Source organism: Lonchura striata, chromosome 17 (genome assembly GCF_050655825.1).
Source record: "Lonchura striata isolate lonStrDom1 chromosome 17, ASM5065582v1, whole genome shotgun sequence".
Taxonomy (NCBI): domain Eukaryota; kingdom Metazoa; phylum Chordata; class Aves; order Passeriformes; family Estrildidae; genus Lonchura; species Lonchura striata.
The window spans coordinates 1,794,973-1,811,402 of record NC_140719.1 but is presented as its reverse complement, the minus strand read 5'-3'; the positions used below and the strand labels follow the sequence as shown (position 1 = coordinate 1,811,402).

Sequence of the window (16,430 nt, the reverse complement as noted above, 5' to 3'; positions counted from 1 at the left end):
GGATGCAGGCAGAGGATGCAATGCAGGCAGGGGATGCAGGCAGGGGATGCAATGCAGGCAGGGGATGTGATGCAGGCAGGGGATGCAGGCAGGGGATGCAATGCAGGCAGGGGATGCAATGCAGGCAGGGGATGCAGGCAGGGGATGCAATGAAGGCAGGGGATGTGATGCAGGCAGGGGATGTGATGCAGGCAGGACAGGAGGCATCCAGCTCCGAGCAGCTGCTGTTTATTTGGGAAGGGAAATCCTCCAGCTCGGGTCGTGCTCTTTAGGAGTGTGTCCTGTGTGGCTGGAGGAAGCTGATGGAGAGGTTGGGCTTTTGTGGACTGTGCCGTGAGTGGTTTGAAGCTGCACTTGAAGTTTTATTTGACTGGAAAGCATTTAGGAAGTGATTTTGAATCCATTTGGTTGATTCACTGCTATTCCTGCAGTAGGATGCAGAGCAGTGATTCTGTAATTAATTTAATTACATGCTTATTCAATCTTTCCTAAACTAGTAAAATTTCAGAATGCTTTTGAATTCAATGAAATGTGATTTTGCAGGGCCAGGAGGAAGGGAAGGCGGGGAAATTTCAAGTTCTGTTTTCTCCCTTGGTTGGTGTTCCAGCACTCTCTCCCCACCACTGTAGTGTTGGCATTGGGCACCCCCAGCCTTATTTTGGTTATTTACCAAATTCCTGCTTCTGCTCAGTGCTTCCCTGCTGAAATGGAACCTTTGAAAGAAGCTTCACGAATAAAATAATAAAAAGACTTTTCTTCTTCTTTCCCCCACCTCCTCCATCTTTGCTGGTACCTAATGTTCATTTCTCTCTGCTTTTATTGCCTTTGAATTTGGCCAAAACAATCTATTATGTAATTGGGCTAATGAGTTCCAACCCACTTTCCATCTTTCCCTCACAGCACAGTGAGCAGCTAATCTCTTCCCAGTTTACCTTTCTCCCCTTTTCAGTTGTTAATTTAAAAGTGTCATTTCCAAATATGCCACTCCTCCTCGCTAAGGCTCATTTTTATTTATTTTTAAACTCTGTAGAAGGCCTTGAATGAGTAACTGAATATCTCCTGGGCTCTGGAATTTAACAGTCTTTGCCCTTTGTTCAGCTGGGTCAATGCATGAATTCACAAGTTACTAAATTAAATAGGAGAAAAAAAAGGAAAATGTCTGATTGTGGATTGGATTTAGATTTTTATTCCCTGAAGAAATGAAATACAAAGAGGAACTAGTGTTTGCAAATAGTTTAGAAAGTAGTAATTTATTTTAAAATCTTGTACCAAGGCAAATTTTTAAAACAGAACCAAGCACTGAACTGGTTTTTTTTTTCCAAAGTAAAGTGGTCAAATCCAACTTTCTGTGTTTAAGGAGCTTGAAAATGTAAATCTCTTTACAGCATGAACATGGGTACAGCAGACAAAAGCTTGATGGGCAGAGGTTATGGCTGGAGCACAAAATTACCACAATGTCAAGATGGTTTCCTTAATTTTTTTTTTTTTTTTTTTTTTTTTGTCAGAAGAAGATCCTGTCAGGCTGCTGCACAAGCAGTCAGTGTGAAGCAGCAGAGCCTGAGTGCCCACAGCTCCTGTTCTCCACAGTGGGAGCGCCCACCCGCCTGAACAGACCTCCTTGCAATTTTTCATCAGTGTGTCTTTATAAAAACATTGCTGAAAAGGTTGAAGTTTCTATCAAAAAAAAATGCATGGAGGGCAGCAGTGCTGGCTGGTGGGGATGGGGTGGTTGAGAGCAGCTGAGGGTTTATCCTGCCTTGGGAGCCTTTCCCTGGCCAGGACAGCTCCCGGTGAGGGAAGGGCCAGGAAAGCAGGCGTTGGGATTGCTCTGTCTCCTTGCTGCCCCTCAAACCTCGGGATGCTTTCCCATGCCTTGGGATGCAGAGCTGCTGAGCAGAACTTCCCTGGGAGGCAGGGAAGGAGCCTGAGCCCTGCTATTGCACAGGGTGGGCTCTGCCCTGCTGGGGATCTCCCCAGCGACTTATTTCCAAATAACAACCCTCCTGAAGCTCAGCAAGGGGCTCTCAGCATTTGAGATTTTGGGGAGGAGTCTCTTGGCCATGGCTTTTCTCTGGTTCTGCCATGGCAGGGGCTGTCTGAGGGCTGGGGATCCCCAGCAGGGCCTTCCTGCCTGGGTCCTGCTCTGCAGCCTGGCAATATTTTCCAGATTCGTGGGAGACACCTCCCACCCTCCTCGCCATGACCTCTGTGTCAGTTCTGAAATATTGCTTCATCTGCTCCGGCCGCTTCAGGAGATGACTTCCATGCTGCTGCCTCCTCCTCCTCCTCCTCTTCCTCCTCCTCCTCGTCTCTCAGTGTTTTCAAGCTCTGAGAGGAGATTCCAGGATGTCAGCTGGCTGGTGCTGGCAAGGGAACCTACTGGCCTTAGTGATGGTGTGAGCCCAGATGAGTCCAGTGTGACTTGAGGACAGATGGATTTGCCATGGGAGATGGTTCCACCCCAAATTTTAGCTTATTTCTGTCTTGTGAAGCAATGGCAGTTGGTGTCTGGCAATATGTGGCAAGAAGAGACTTAATATTTGTGTTCTTTTTAATTAATCTTTGCAATGCATTTTAGTGCTTTAAAATTGGCAGCTGTTCCAAAATTGGGTGACTTTGGCCATTGTCTCCCTCAGGTTTGCTTTTGCCTTTGATAACTTTTTTGTATTCTAAATGATAAATGCAACTGGAGACCTGAAATGACCTTAATTTCCCCAAATTGGATGCTTCGTGCCCAGTGTGACAGACTCAGAGTTAAAATTAATATAAATTTTGTAAATCAGTAGACTGACCTTTTGGTGAACTGGAAAGAAATGTCAAATTTCTGTTTCCTTCCCCCCCTCCTGTAATCAGCAGTCTGTAATGAATGAATTATTCCTAATTTCAAGATTGTAGCTCAAAAGGGCACTCAAATGGCTGAAATCCCATAAGAAAGACTGACCTTTTGGTAGTCTGTGATGAAAATTCAAGATTTTTCCTGAATTTAGTAGTCTGTAATGGACTGCATGAGATGTTGCTGCAGCTCGCAGGAGCAGCTCCTCATTTATTTTCTTAATATATTTATATTAACACTGCATGATCCCCCAGAGGTGCCTCGTAGGAGCATTCAAGGTGTAGTTAAGATGCGGTGCCAAGACTTCTCTACAGGTGCAAAGCAACTGTGAAATAAATGATTCCCCTCCTGCTCCAGGAGGAATTGATTATTTGTCATCCCCGGCATTTCCCTGGCTGCTCCGTGGCCCTGCTGCAGTTTGGTGATTCTGGGGCATGTAGGAAGGCCCACAGGACTTGGAGGTGTACAGGTAGCAATAAATCTGTGTTCCCCACAAGATACTGCCAATGGCTGTGGATCTGATTTTGCTCAGGAGCTGCTGGACAGAGTTCTGGGTTTGGAAAAGGTGTTTATCAGACATGGATTAGCACAGGGCCAGCACATGAGGGTTTAAATGTTTCTTGTTATAGGATTTTTTCATAGAATCGTAGAATGATTCTGCCTGCAGCTCTGGGGTCCTCAGCACAAGACCTGGAGCTGCTGGAGCCAGTCCAGAGGAGGCCATGGAGCTGCTCCAGGGCTCCCCTCTGCTCTGGAGCCAGGCTGGAGCTGGGGGTGCTCACCTGGAGAGGAGAAGCTCCAGGGAGAGCTCAGAGCCCTTCCAGGGTCTAAAGCAGGCTTGTAAAAAGGAGGGAGAGCGACTTTTCATATGGGCAGGCAGCAACAGAACACAGGGAAATATTTGTAAACAGCCAGAAGTAGGGATGGGATATGGGGAATTGGGAATTATTCCCTGTGAGGGTGGGCAGGCCCTGGCACAGGTGCCCAGAGCAGCTGTGGCTGCCCCTGGATCCCTGGCAGTGCCCAAGGCCAGGCTGGACAGGGCTGGGAGCAGCCTGGGACAGTGGGAGGTGTCCCTGCCATGGCAGGGGTGGCACTGGGTGGGCTTTGAGGTCCCTCCCAATCCAGTCCAGCCTGGAATTCCATGGTGAACAGACAAGGAATCACACATACTTGGCCTTCATAGTTTGTTGCTCTGTCTATGCCCCTAAAGGGGCTTCCCTTTACATACAGAAACATTTTGTAACAGATAATGAGTGGCCATAAATTCTGGAGAGAAGTTTCATGAAGGTCCCTTGTGAAAGGCTCGGCCCTGCTGGCACTGGGCCCCTCCATTTCAGCACCGGTGGCCACCAAACCCCACAGGGCTGAGCCTGGGCAGTGCTGGGTGCCCTGGGCTGCCAGGCCATGGGCCCTTCCCGGGCACCCCGAGCCCTTCCCAGGCACCCCGAGCCCTTCCCGGGCACCCCGAGCCCTTCCCGGGCACCCTGAGCCCTTCCCGGGCACCCCGAGCCCTTCCCGGGCACCCCGAGCCTTTCCTGGGCACCCCGAGCCCTTCCCAGGCACCCCGAGCCCTTCCCGGGCACCCCGAGCCCTTCCCGGGCACCCTGAGCTGTTCCTGGGCACCCCGAGCCCTTCCTGGGCACCCCAAGCCCTTCCCGGGCACCCTGAGCCCTTCCTGGGCACCCCGAGCTGTTCCTGGGCACCCTGAGCCCTTCCTGGGCACCCTGAGCCCTTCCCGGGCACCCCGAGCTGTTCCTGGGCACCCTGAGTCCTTCCTGGGCACCCCAAGCCCTTCCTGTCACCCCGATTCCTCCAGGCTGCAGGGAGCAGCTGGAATGTGGGGCAAGGACAGTCATGGTTGGCCATCACCGACCCTTTTAGAGATGCAGATTTATTTGGGGAAAAGCCAACACTCAAATGTTCTGGGCTCCTTCCTTACCTTGCTGGCAGAGACTGAGGTTCCTAAAACCAAATAATGCAACACATCCATCCTATAAATGTCTCACTTGTGGCTCTTTCACAAATGAAAGCAGGGTGAGATCACTTCTCCTTTTCATTGTCTGGTTCTCCTCCACACTACAGCACAGTAAAATTTTGGAGGCTGGAATGTGAAAGTAACACTTAAACTTATACCCAGTTATCCTTTTAATTTTATTAAATAGTAAAAATATTTCTAGGAGAAATAGATTTTGAAATAGATTTTGCATATTGCACTGCCAGCTCCTTTAAAAAAATAAATGTCCAGTGTTAAATTCTTTGGCACTGTTTCTGAAGTGCCCAAATGCTGGACAGTGTGTTAAACCCTGATCTCCTGTTGGTCTGTTCAGCTCTTCTCTCAGACAATCAGGCCATGAGATGTTCAGCGAATGTTTTGCTCAGTGCAGTGCTATCACATTGGGCCTTAAAAAATAACAGTAAATAAATAAAGGACAGAAAGTTTCATGTCATTAAGTTTGTACTGTTAATTTAAAACTAAAAAAAAAAAAAAAAAAAAAAGAAAATTAAAATTCCTAATTTTTGGCTTTTGGAGCCTACTCTAAGTCGTGGTACTTAACGGCACACTCCAGGGCTGAGGCTGCTCCACGCCTTGGCTTGTGCTGGTGGCTCCCATCCAGCTGGGAACAGTCTCTGGAAGCTGAACGTTTGGTTCAGAAACATTGCTCAGCACACTTCCCACACGTCCCCAGGATTTGGGAACAGTCAAGGGCGCCACATAGTTTTGGGCTTGTTTTAGGAATTGCCCAGCTGTGCAGGGAGGTGGCAGAGCTGTGGCTGGGAGCAGTGGAGGAGGCAGGGGGAAGATGTGGGATGTGCCTTCAGCCCAGTTCTGGGCAGCTGGGCACACTGGTAGCCAAAGGGTCAGGGGATGAGCCAGTCCCCTCTCCTTCCCTGCTGGGAACACCAGGAAGAGCTGTTTCTTTGTTCCTGCTTCCCACAGCCCAGTCCAGTCTGGTCCCCTGCAGGCTATGGTGACAGGTCAGACACACACCAGGGATGCGGTTCCCTTTTCCCCAACCAGCTCACCCATCCAGCCCCCTCCAGTGTGCCCAGCCTTCCATTTAGGGGTGTTTTCATCCCCAAAACCCCCTCCCATGATTCCACAGGTTCTGCTATTTGCATCCCAGTCCTAGAATGGCAGTGTGGGTGGGGAGTGTAGGTGATTCCTAGGAGCAATTAGCTAATTAACATTTCAATGTCAGTACTTAGCTCAAGCCAGCAGTGTCCCCTGGGACCCAGGAAGGCACTTTTGTTCATAACAAATGAGGGTGAACTTGGCAGGCAGGGAGGGGCTGAACCCATCCCTGCAGCAGCACTGCCCACCAGAGCTGTCACCCCACTGCCACTCGTGGTCCTCCTGCTGGAGAATTGTTGGGGTCACTGTGTAAGACCCCAACAGTGTGAAAGTTCTTTTTTTTTAGCCCAGCCGCTAAAGAAGAGGTCTGGAATGTGTGAAGTTGAGTTTTTAAGGTTGTTTATTTTTCTTTATTTATAATAGGTCTGGGAATGCAGGGGGCAAAGGCTGCTGTGCTGTTCCCAGGTCAGATTTGATCCAGGTAGGAATGCTTGGCTCCTCCCCTGGCAGAGCCTCTCCCCATGGGATGCTGGAATTTTCTCAGCCATGCAGGGACACTCAGTGGCCATGAACAGAAGATAATTAATAATTAATGGCCCATGAACAGCAGAGATCTCCTAGAGGAAGGATTGGCTGTGGGAGAGATAAAGAAAACTGCCCCGTGAACAGAGGAGAACTGCCCCAGCTCTGACAGATGGGAATTGAATACACACCCAGCTACATCTTGCAACCTGAGACATGGTGTTTGGTTGAAGATTAGACTTAATGATCTTGGAGTTCTTTCCCAGCTTTAATGATTTTGTGAGTCTATGAATCTGGTTCTGTGCTCTCTCCAAGTTGCCTTCCAGTAGCTGCTCTGTTTATTTTTGTGTGTGATGTGAGACACTTCAGCATTTGGCATGGATTTGGTAGGAATGCTTCGAGTGTCTTCCATCCTGGCTGGTGTGAGAGCTTGGTCTTATCTTTTCTGTTTATAGAATAGTAAAAAAGCAAGAACTGGATAAATTAATGAAAGAAATTCCTGCCAACAGCAACCAAGCACAAAGACAACTCCCCTCTCCTGTGAAGCTCCTTGTTGGCTCAGTGGAGGATGGCTGATGACTCTGGAGGTGTTGCACTTGGGATGGTGATGTTGCACTTAGGCTTTTCCTGGTTTTATACACTTTTCTAACTCTTCATGGACCCATGGTCTGAGCCTGCTCAGCTTTCCTCATGTAGGCACTCTCATTCAGGAGTGGACCAGCTGCTTTCCATTTTTGCAAGGGCTTGATCCTGCATGAAGCTGGGTGATAAACACAGGATGCAGGAGCCAGAGCATTTCACACTCAGTGTGTGAGCACTGATGGGTCTGGAGCCAGGCCAGGACTGCTGCCAGACAGCCTGAACCAGGCTTCTACCTGTGCCATGGAACAGTGATGGTGCTCTCTCTTCTGAGAAGGGCTCTTTTCTTCCAAGAACTGCTGGAACAGCCAGGGAGGTGTTTTCCATTCCACTGTGCTGGGCTGTGCAGCTCCTCATGCCTTCCCTTGCCCTGCTCACCGCCCCTGGAGAGCATTGCTGGGGTCAGGTGAAGAGCCCAAGCCTCCTTCTGTATCCAGGAGGGTGTAACAGGGGCTGATGTTGTGTCCACAGCTGGACCCAGCAGCTTTCATCCTGTACAGGATGTCTCCACTCACTTCAGTCATGAGAAAAAGGTTGGTTATGGATTCAGTCATAGAATCCTGGATGGGTTTGAGTTGGACGAGACCTTAAAGCTCATCTCATTCCATTCCTCTGCTACGGGCAGGGATAAGTTTCATTATCCCAAGTGATCTTACAGGTCCAACCTTGCTGACTGTGTTCTATATTCTAACTTAAATACATAAAACTGCAGCATGCAGTAAATGCCTGACTCTGAAAATAAGTTTGTGGGTAAGATGTTGAAGGGTGAAGGTCTTGGGACATTTTTAGTTGCCCTTCAACTCATTCTGTTTGGTATGTTCTACATTTTGTTGAAAAACAAGTTAATGCTCATTCAGATTGACCTTGACAAGTGACTCCCAGAGTTGTAGCCCCTCAAAATTGTATTTAGCCATAGAGAATGGGAGCTGTTAGAGTCTTCAGCAGTGTCCATTTAGCTCAAAGCTGTGCAAGATGGTTGGAGAAAGGTAAATCTTATATCCACAAGCACAGTAGGGTTGAGACTTAAACTGTGCCCAGGTTTTATGGTTCCCCCACACTGCTGCAGGAGGGCAGTAGTTGCACTGGCTTTGTAAGGACATAGATTAGAGCATTCAGACCAGAAGCAGATCTGGCAGTTTGGAGCGTGTGTGGTGGCCAGCACTGGTGCCTGGCACGTGCTGGCTGCCCAGCCACCTCTGCAAGTGCCACTGCCTGCTGGTGCTGCCAGGGGACTGGCACTGCTGGCCACAAGGGCTCGGAGCTGCCTGGTGTGGCTGGGCTGGAGCTGGGGAATCCCTCGAGTTTGCACAGCAAACCCACCTGATGGATTGCTGCAGTGGGGCGGGAGGTGTCCCTGCTGTCCCCAGAGGCTGCTGGGCCAGGGCTGGCAGTGATGTGGAGCCTGGTCTGGGGCTGTTTGCAGACCACACCTGGGAGGGGAGCACAGGGGGTGGGCTGGGGGACAGAGTCAGGTCTGGGCCCTGCATCGTTGGCAGAGAGGGGCCAGAAGAGGCTGCTGGGTCTTGGGCCTTTGTGTATTTTTGCCAAATCCCTTTTGGCCAGGAGCAGGCAGGCAGCTGTGGCGGCTTTCTGATGGAGGGTTTGTTGTTGAATTTGTGTTTCTGCTCACAGCAGATCTGTGTCCCAGCATGTTCCCTGCCCATGGGAACACTGCTGGGAACTGCAGCGTCTTCTGGGACAACACTCTCAGCAGACCCCATAGAGCAGTCCCTGGTTATTTCTGCAGTCACACGTGTGTCAGTCTGTATAAACACTCCCTGAATAGTGGGAGCTCAATGCCTGGATCCCTCCATCCTGGAATAACCTTCTTAGCTTTGAAAAGCAATCAAATGACCCTGTTTTCCTTTAATCATAAGTGCACTGGTAATAAGTGGTTTGGAGAGCCCTTAACGTTGTTCCTTTCACTGGCCAGGTTGCCTCTATCTGCTCTTTAATGTTTTGACTATCCAGAAGAGTCTGGGGATGACCCTTGGCACTTAGATATCCTCTCCAAAACAAAGGAATGATTTTTTGAATAAAAAGCAAGACTGAAATTCAAGACATAAGTGTCTTGTTCTCAAAAAAATCTTCTTTTGTGGCTCTGGGCGTGTTATATGATCGGTCTGAGATTTTCCAGCTCAAGAAATGAAAAGAAATTGCTTATCAGCTCACATGAAAATTGTCAATACTAACTGGTGTTTGGGAGACAGCATGATGTTTTAGACATTTTGGTTGGTGTTTCTCATAGCTTTGAGTGCTTACAGTAACTGAGGGAGGTTTACTTGAGCCTCTGGAGCCATCTTGCTATAGAAGCTCTCATCCTTTGCCTTGTTCTTCTCTTTAGAGACTGAAAAACATCATCGTGTCAGCTTCAGGATGGCTTTGTCCTGGTAGACCTGAGGAGGTTTTTTTTTGTGTGCTGGGGATAAGCCATGGAGCATCAGACAGTGCCCTTAGCAGAGTGCCTGGGGTTTTGGTGTGGCCAGAGATCAATTGCTGTGTCATTATAAAGGTGGCTGTTTCCAGGTCAGAGCTCAGGTACCCTACAATAAACTCTCAACACCTTGAGTATTTTATCCTCAGTCTGTGGGTGAACTCCTGTAGTGCTCCCAGGCTGCCATCTTTCACAGATAGTGAATTCTCTTCCAAACTAGCAATAAATAATACTAACAGTAATAATAAGAAGTTGCTTCTATTTTATGTTTTGAGCACTGACAATAGCCTTTGGAAAAGTCCAGTGTTCCTTGCCGAGGGGGTCGCCATGGCTACTGTCCATGCTGGGTTTAACAGCCCTGCTGGCTAATTCAGCACAAACAGATTTGGCTTTTCCTTCTGGCTGTAATGAATAGCAAACTGCTGTGTATTCATTAAGGGAAGCAACTTGCAGAGGTTAAGTGTTTGATTTCTGGAGCTGCCGTCGAGGGCAGTCATCAAAAATAAATTGGGCAGCCAAGGAGGAAAAGGGGTTTATAAGACGTAAAGTGGGAAGAAAATAATTGCTACCTCATTCCTTGTTTCTTTCCTTGGGTTTTGCAGCTGTAAGTCAGGGTCTCTGGGTCCAAGCTATGCAGATTTTTGTTAGATGTGATCAGATTTTTTGGAGAGGGAACTTTGTGTTTGATAGGAACCCATCTGACTAATTCAGCAAAAATAAACAGGCTCTTGGACTGCGGGCTGGAGGAAAACGGGGCTGACTTCAGAGCCTGAGCAGCACCAGGGAGTCCTGACAATGCTCTGTCCACTGTCCAGCCTGGAAAGGCTCCTCATCATCCAGCCCTGTCACAGCCTGGGAGGAGGGATGGGCCCATCACATTCCTGCTGTAGGATGCAGGAGCCTCTTCCTTTCGCATCCTGGGTGAATTTGTTGCACATAAAGTGGAAACAGCACAAAAGGATGGGGATGTCAGCACACTGAACAGTCTCATCATCCTCAGGGAGCATCCCTGGCCTCCTCTGTGGCCTTGCAGGGGCAGCAGGAGTGCCCCTCCTAAGTGTCATAAGTGTCTTCCACCTTTTTTCCAGGATAATGTCCTTCTGCTGCTTGTTAGTTTGGGGTTTGGTTATTTCCTACTTGCACAGTTAGGCCGCTTAAAAATGCATCTTGTTTAAATGAATGCAGCACACCCATCGATCCAGATGGCATTGTATTAGTGACCTGTCCTCTTTAATTATGTGCAACTAATTTTTAATTTTATGTTCTCTACAAACATGACTGCGAATGATTTTCTAGCTGCTTGTAAATCAGTGATAGATATTGAGTCCTTTCAGGGACTGCTTTCTCTTGGAAGAGATGAGGATTCTCTCATTACAGTTGGTTTTCAAAATTTATCAGATAGCTGCTTTTTAATCCACTTAGTATGTGTTTACATTGATTTCTGTTTTAGGGCTGCTTTTTTTTTAATTTATTTTTTTGACTCAACATCTTGTGCAATAGTAGGCTGTGCAAAAATCTAAATCTCTCATGCTAAAGCAGTTATCTTTCTCAACCAAACCCATAAATCTTATCAGGAAGTAACTCAAAGTCTGTTTGACAAGGCTGGCTTTCTTTCTTCTTTCCCATATAAAGACATCCAGGCTGAATTTCTTGCTGCACCATTTTCATCCAGATTTGTATAGGTGTTCACACCTGCAGAAAAATTAATTTGAAACCTTTCTCCATGTTTCTCTGTGTGAGGTGGGTGGTTGTATCTGCCATGAGCATGGGAGTTTCTCTCTTTTGTCTGGCAGTGTCACAGTCAGTGCCATTTCTTCATGGTTGTATTTTTTGTTAGGGAGGGGAGTGCCACGTGGTGCTGGCAGAGAGACTGAGCTGGGAGGTGTTGGGAAGCTCTGTTAAAAATCCATCTCACTGTTCCCTTGTGACCTGACCTGCTGACATCTGGTGGGGCAGGACACAGCAGGGATCTCTACCCGAAGCCCAGTCCTTGTTTGGGGGTCTCACAGGGACTTGGGGAGAAGGACCTGGACTGAGGAATAGTTCAGGGGCAGTGGAGGGATGGGGTCCCCCAGCTGCTCAGGGTTGTGCTGTTTCCACAGATGGATCAGCCCCTGCTGGTCCATGCCCATGAAATGCTCGTGTGATGGTGTCACTGTGGTGTCACTGTGGTGTCACTGTGGTGTCTTGGGATGGAGTTTGGGTGCCCAGGAATGAGGCACCACCTCCAGCCATGCTGGCAGCACCCATCAGTGGGATGACTGAAAGTCATGGATCATCCCTCCACGATGGATTTCCCCATCTTGCTCTGGCATTCAGGAGCCAGTTGCCTCTCTTGGCAGCCCTTGCAGGGTTTCCCTGGGGAGAAGGACGTGTCAGTGCTGCTGGGTGATGTCTGACCCAAGCAGGAACAGTCCCACATCCCCCGGGTATCGCTGCTCCCAGGGCATCCTGTGGTCACACCAGCAGATGCTACAAAAGGTTGTGTTAGCCCAGAGCATCCTTAAGGGGCTCAGCAAAGACCACTGAAGTCAAATAGAAAACTTGAGAAGCTGAAAAGCCTCAAGATGTTATTTAAAGGGGAATAGGAGACTCTGAGTGTGTCTGATGGGTTTGGGGGTCAGGGAGTGCTGGAGGTAGAGACTCCTGTGTGTGCCCTGAGCTCTGGGGCAGGAGGAGGAGCGGGTGGGCAGGGGAGACCCCATGGTTGTGGGTGGGAGGAAGATGAGAAGCTGGAGAGTAGAGGGACCATATCAGGCTTCTCATTTAGCCTGTTTGGTGTTGCCCTGAAGGCATTTTGGGTGTGTCCTGTCTATGTTTGCTGCCCGTGGCAAATATGAGCTGTGGAGGGGCTGGAGGGCTGGGTCTGCTGGGTGCTGCAGGGTGAGATGTGACAGTTCTGTGCTGGGGTCCAGTCCTGCCCGGGAGTGTGTGTGTCCTTGTAGGTCCACAGTGAGCAGCTGCCCCTAAGCCAGGCTGTGAATGTGCCAGGAGTCAGTCCAGGCCTGATTTCTAGATTTAAGTCAGACCTTAAAGCACCAAAGAGCTTGGCAGAGGGGGGTCAGGCTGAAGTACAAGCCCGTGTGTGAGGGTCTGTGAATAAGCATTTGTTTCCATGCATTGGACTGAAATCTTTTGTTGCCTTTATGGGTAAAATGGAACTTGGTGAATCAGCCCCTTTAAAATCACATACAGTGCTGTAGATCTGGAGCCTGCTGCTAGAGATCAGTGATGGTAAGAGCATCAAAAATTTAAAACATCTTTATTTGGATGCTGAAAGACTCAGTGGTTAATAGAGCTTGGGTAGAAGGTTTTTATTAGAGAGAAACCCCTGTAGTTTAGGGGAAAAGCCAGGCCCCAGCTGATCAAATTAAGCAGAAGCATCCTCACGCAGGGGATGGGCTGTAATTGTTCACTTCAGAATTTCTCTGCCTCTGTCTGCCTTTCAGCTGAGGACAGCACTGCCACAGTCAGGGCATCATCTCTGCTGCTGCCAGGTGTCCCTGTGTCCCTCTGTGCCCAGGGGACAAAGTCTCACAAGTGGATTCTGGTGATGCCTTAAATGAGGAGATTGTTGGCTTGTGGGCTGGAGAGACAGAACCAAAGGGGGACGTCTGGGGCTGCAGAGGAACAGCAGAGAAGAATGTGCCTTTTAGAAGAGGCACTTCAGGCACCCAGAGTGAGCAAACACAAAATTCTCCCTGGGCAGAACTTGGGTGTGGCTCTCCAGGAGCAGCAGGTCGGAGCTCAGATCTGTGTCCAGCAGTCTGTGTGGGAGTTACTGTCAAACTCTTGGGACATTGCCAGGAAGATGGGATAGGTGATGAGGAGCTTGGAGAAGGCTTTAAACCAGGCTTTGAGCATATTTTTTGATGAATCAGAGGGAGAAATGCAAAAGAATTCAGGAAAAGGAGAGTTGCAACATCAGTGTGGTGTGGTGTGACGCAGGAGAGCGGCAGGGGCCTCTCGTGGGAGCTGCTCAGGAAGGTGCTGGTGCTCTGGGATTCCCAAACTCTGGAAGGAGCCCAACAGTGGAGGAGCCCAGGAGGGATCTGAGCTGGCCATCCCCTCCAGTCCTGATGGAGAGCAACACAGATGCTGGGACTGGTGTTCTTACCTGGGTTGTGAACAATACTTTGCCCTATTCAATTTTTGCTTTACTAAAATGAATCTCATGGACTTCTTAATAGTCACAGGAGCATAAAAATCTCAGTGTATCACAATTCATCATCCTTTAAAAATTGAATTTCTGTTGAATTATGCCTTGCTGCTGTAGTGCTGGGGAAAAGCTCTTATTATTCATAACTATAAATACAGCGATGTTGAGATTTAACTGGTGCCTGAAGGCTTTATGCTGCACTTTCATACTGACAAAGCAAACACTCTTATGGATCACTTTGAGTTTATGGGGCTGGGGGCAGCTGAGCCCTTCCCCACTGCTGGGAGCAGAATTCAGCAATGCCCCTCTCCAGTCCCCATCTCTCAGCAGGCAGGAGGACTTGGAGTCACTTTTGCCCTTTGGGATGGAGATAAAAGACCCCTAAAAAAAGGAAATGAAAGAAAGACATTGATACTCAGTTATGTGGGTGAGGAAAACCCACCTGGTTTGGTCAGGGTGCTGAAGGACACGTTTCAGGAGCAGCACCAGCTTGGAGGGAGTGCTTGGGTTTGGAGAGGAGCTTCCATGGAGGAAGCACACAGTGCAAGAGGTGGGGAACGAGATGAATCCTGCAGAAAGTGCCTGAATGGTCTGGGCCTGCAATTGGAACTAAATTCAAGAGACTATTTCCTTTTTGTAGTGAGGTTCTCACATCCTCTTCTTTGTGGGCATCAATGAACACTTGAATGTTCCTCCTTGTCCCAGCTGAACATTTAAATAGACTTTGGCTCCATTGTGCAATGGCTGATGGGGACAGCCCTGGCTGGGTAGGAGTTTGCTCAAGTTTATGTCTTTTTGAGCATCTCTTTTGGACATGAAACACGGAAAAGTCCCATAATTTGGTGCTCAGCTGAGGCTGAACTTGAGGCCTTCATATGGCTTTAACACAAAAGAGAAAGGAGTTAACCTTTTACAGGAAATAATTAACATATGGAAACAATTCTTAAAAACAGGATTGGGTAAATCTGGTCTCTAGGGACAAGGTGGAAAGATTCTGACTGGATTTGGAAGGAATTTTTTTTGTGTGTGGTTATAATTAGAAATTTACACATAGCAAAAGAAGTCTTGCTGTTGGATGTTGGTTATCGTGGCTCATAGGTTGTTTGGAGTTTTGTTTGGTTTATGAACTCTTTTCTTTAAATAGCACTTGAGCCTTGCAGAAGTTTGGCAGTGGCATGTTTAACTTTTGACTTAGTTTGGATGTTCAATATTTTCATTACAAAATAACTCTGATACATTTTTATTTTTAATAACAAAAATTAATAATCTCTTGGGAACTGAAATTCTGTATTTGAGAAATTGCAAAGCCTCCATTCTGGGCTTTGTTCCACTGAAAGCAAGACAACAAAATTGGTGATTTCATGGTAGTTGTATTTTCCACTGCATTTCAAAACTGGTTTCTGTGCAGGCATACTGCACAGAGTGATGATGAAAATTCCTAAAAATGAGATACTTGAGTCTAGGGCTGGAGCCAGGCTGGAGCTGGGGGTGCTCCCCTGGAGAGGAGAAGCTCCAGGGAGAGCTCAGAGCCCTTCCAGGGCCTGAAGGGGCTCCAGGAGAGCTGAAGAGGGACTGGGGACAGGGGATGGAGGGACAGGACACAGGGAATGGCTCCTAGTGCCAGAGGGCAGGGATGGATGGGAGATTGGGAATTGGGAATTGTTCCCTGGGAGGGTGGGCAGCCCTGGCACAGGTGCCCAGAGCAGCTGTGGCTGCCCCTGGATCCCTGGCAGTGCCCAAGGCCAGGCTGGACAGGGCTGGGAGCAGCCTGGGACAGTGGGAGGTGCCCCTGCCATGGCAGGGGTGGCACTGGATGATGTTTAATGTCCCTTCCAAAGCAAAGCAGTCTGGGATTCCATGATTTTTTCTTTAGTAAAAGACAAGGGATTTCTGACCTTCCAGTCGTGGAGGACTCTGGAGACGTGGGGTGCAAATACCAGTGCAGAGGAAGGATGGGTTGAGGAGTGAATCCCTAATGAAAGGGGAGATGCAGCTTGGTGCCCAGGAATCCATGGATGGGGAATGCTCTAGTCCCTGTGGGTGAGCCATGGCACAGGGACAGTCACCAGGGCTGGGGTGGCACAGGGACAGTCAGCAGGGCAGTGGTGGCATAGGGACAGTCATCAGGGTGGGGGTGGCACAGGGACAGTCAACAGGGCTGGGGTGGCACAGGGACAGTCACCAGGGCAGTGGTGGCACAGGGACAGTCAGCAGGGCCAGGTGGCACAGGGACAGTCAGCAGAGCCAGGGTGGACAGGGACAGTCAGCAAGACCAGGTGGCACAGGGACAGTCACCAGGGCAGCGGTGGCAAAAGGACAGTCAGCAGGGCTGGGGTGGCACAGGGACAGTCACCAGGGCTCACCAGGGCAGCAGTGGCACAGGGACAGTCAGCAGGGCTGGGGTGGCACAGGGACAGTCACCAGGGCTCACCAGGGCAGCAGTGGCACAGGGACAGTCAGCAGGGCTGGGGTGGCACAGGGACAGTCAGCAGGGCAGCAGTCTCAGCTGTGGCAGCCTCACCTCTTGCCTCCAACACATCTTTTCAATTCAGGAGCAGGCAATGGTTGTGCTTGGGTTTTTCCATGGGAATGGGCCCTTTATCAATAAATCAGAGCCCCTCCGGGCCGGTGAGCGGTGCAGGTTCCTGAAGGGTGTTCTTTCACCTGATCTTGGCAAGGCGGGTGGGTGCTGGTTAATGATTGCCTGGCACTGCTCCTGACTGGGCTCAGTGAATGCCTGAGTGAGCACGGAGCTGAGCCTGGGCAG

General features: G+C 49.1%; 1 protein-coding gene and 1 long non-coding RNA gene across 2 annotated transcripts in view; both read left to right on the top strand.

The window, feature by feature from the left end:
* ZNF618 (zinc finger protein 618) overlaps positions 1–16,430 on the top strand; it is a 148,631-nt gene that overhangs the window by 26,182 nt on the left and 106,019 nt on the right. The gene's annotated exons all lie outside the window — the stretch shown is intronic.
* Positions 1–16,430, top strand: part of LOC146765850 (uncharacterized) — a 61,985-nt gene that overhangs the window by 25,805 nt on the left and 19,750 nt on the right. Inside the window, exon 2 of the long non-coding RNA XR_014958792.1 lies at positions 107–16,430. This exon is cut by the window's right edge and continues 19,750 nt beyond it. This is a non-coding gene — a long non-coding RNA (uncharacterized LOC146765850). The remainder of the gene's footprint in view (positions 1–106) is intronic.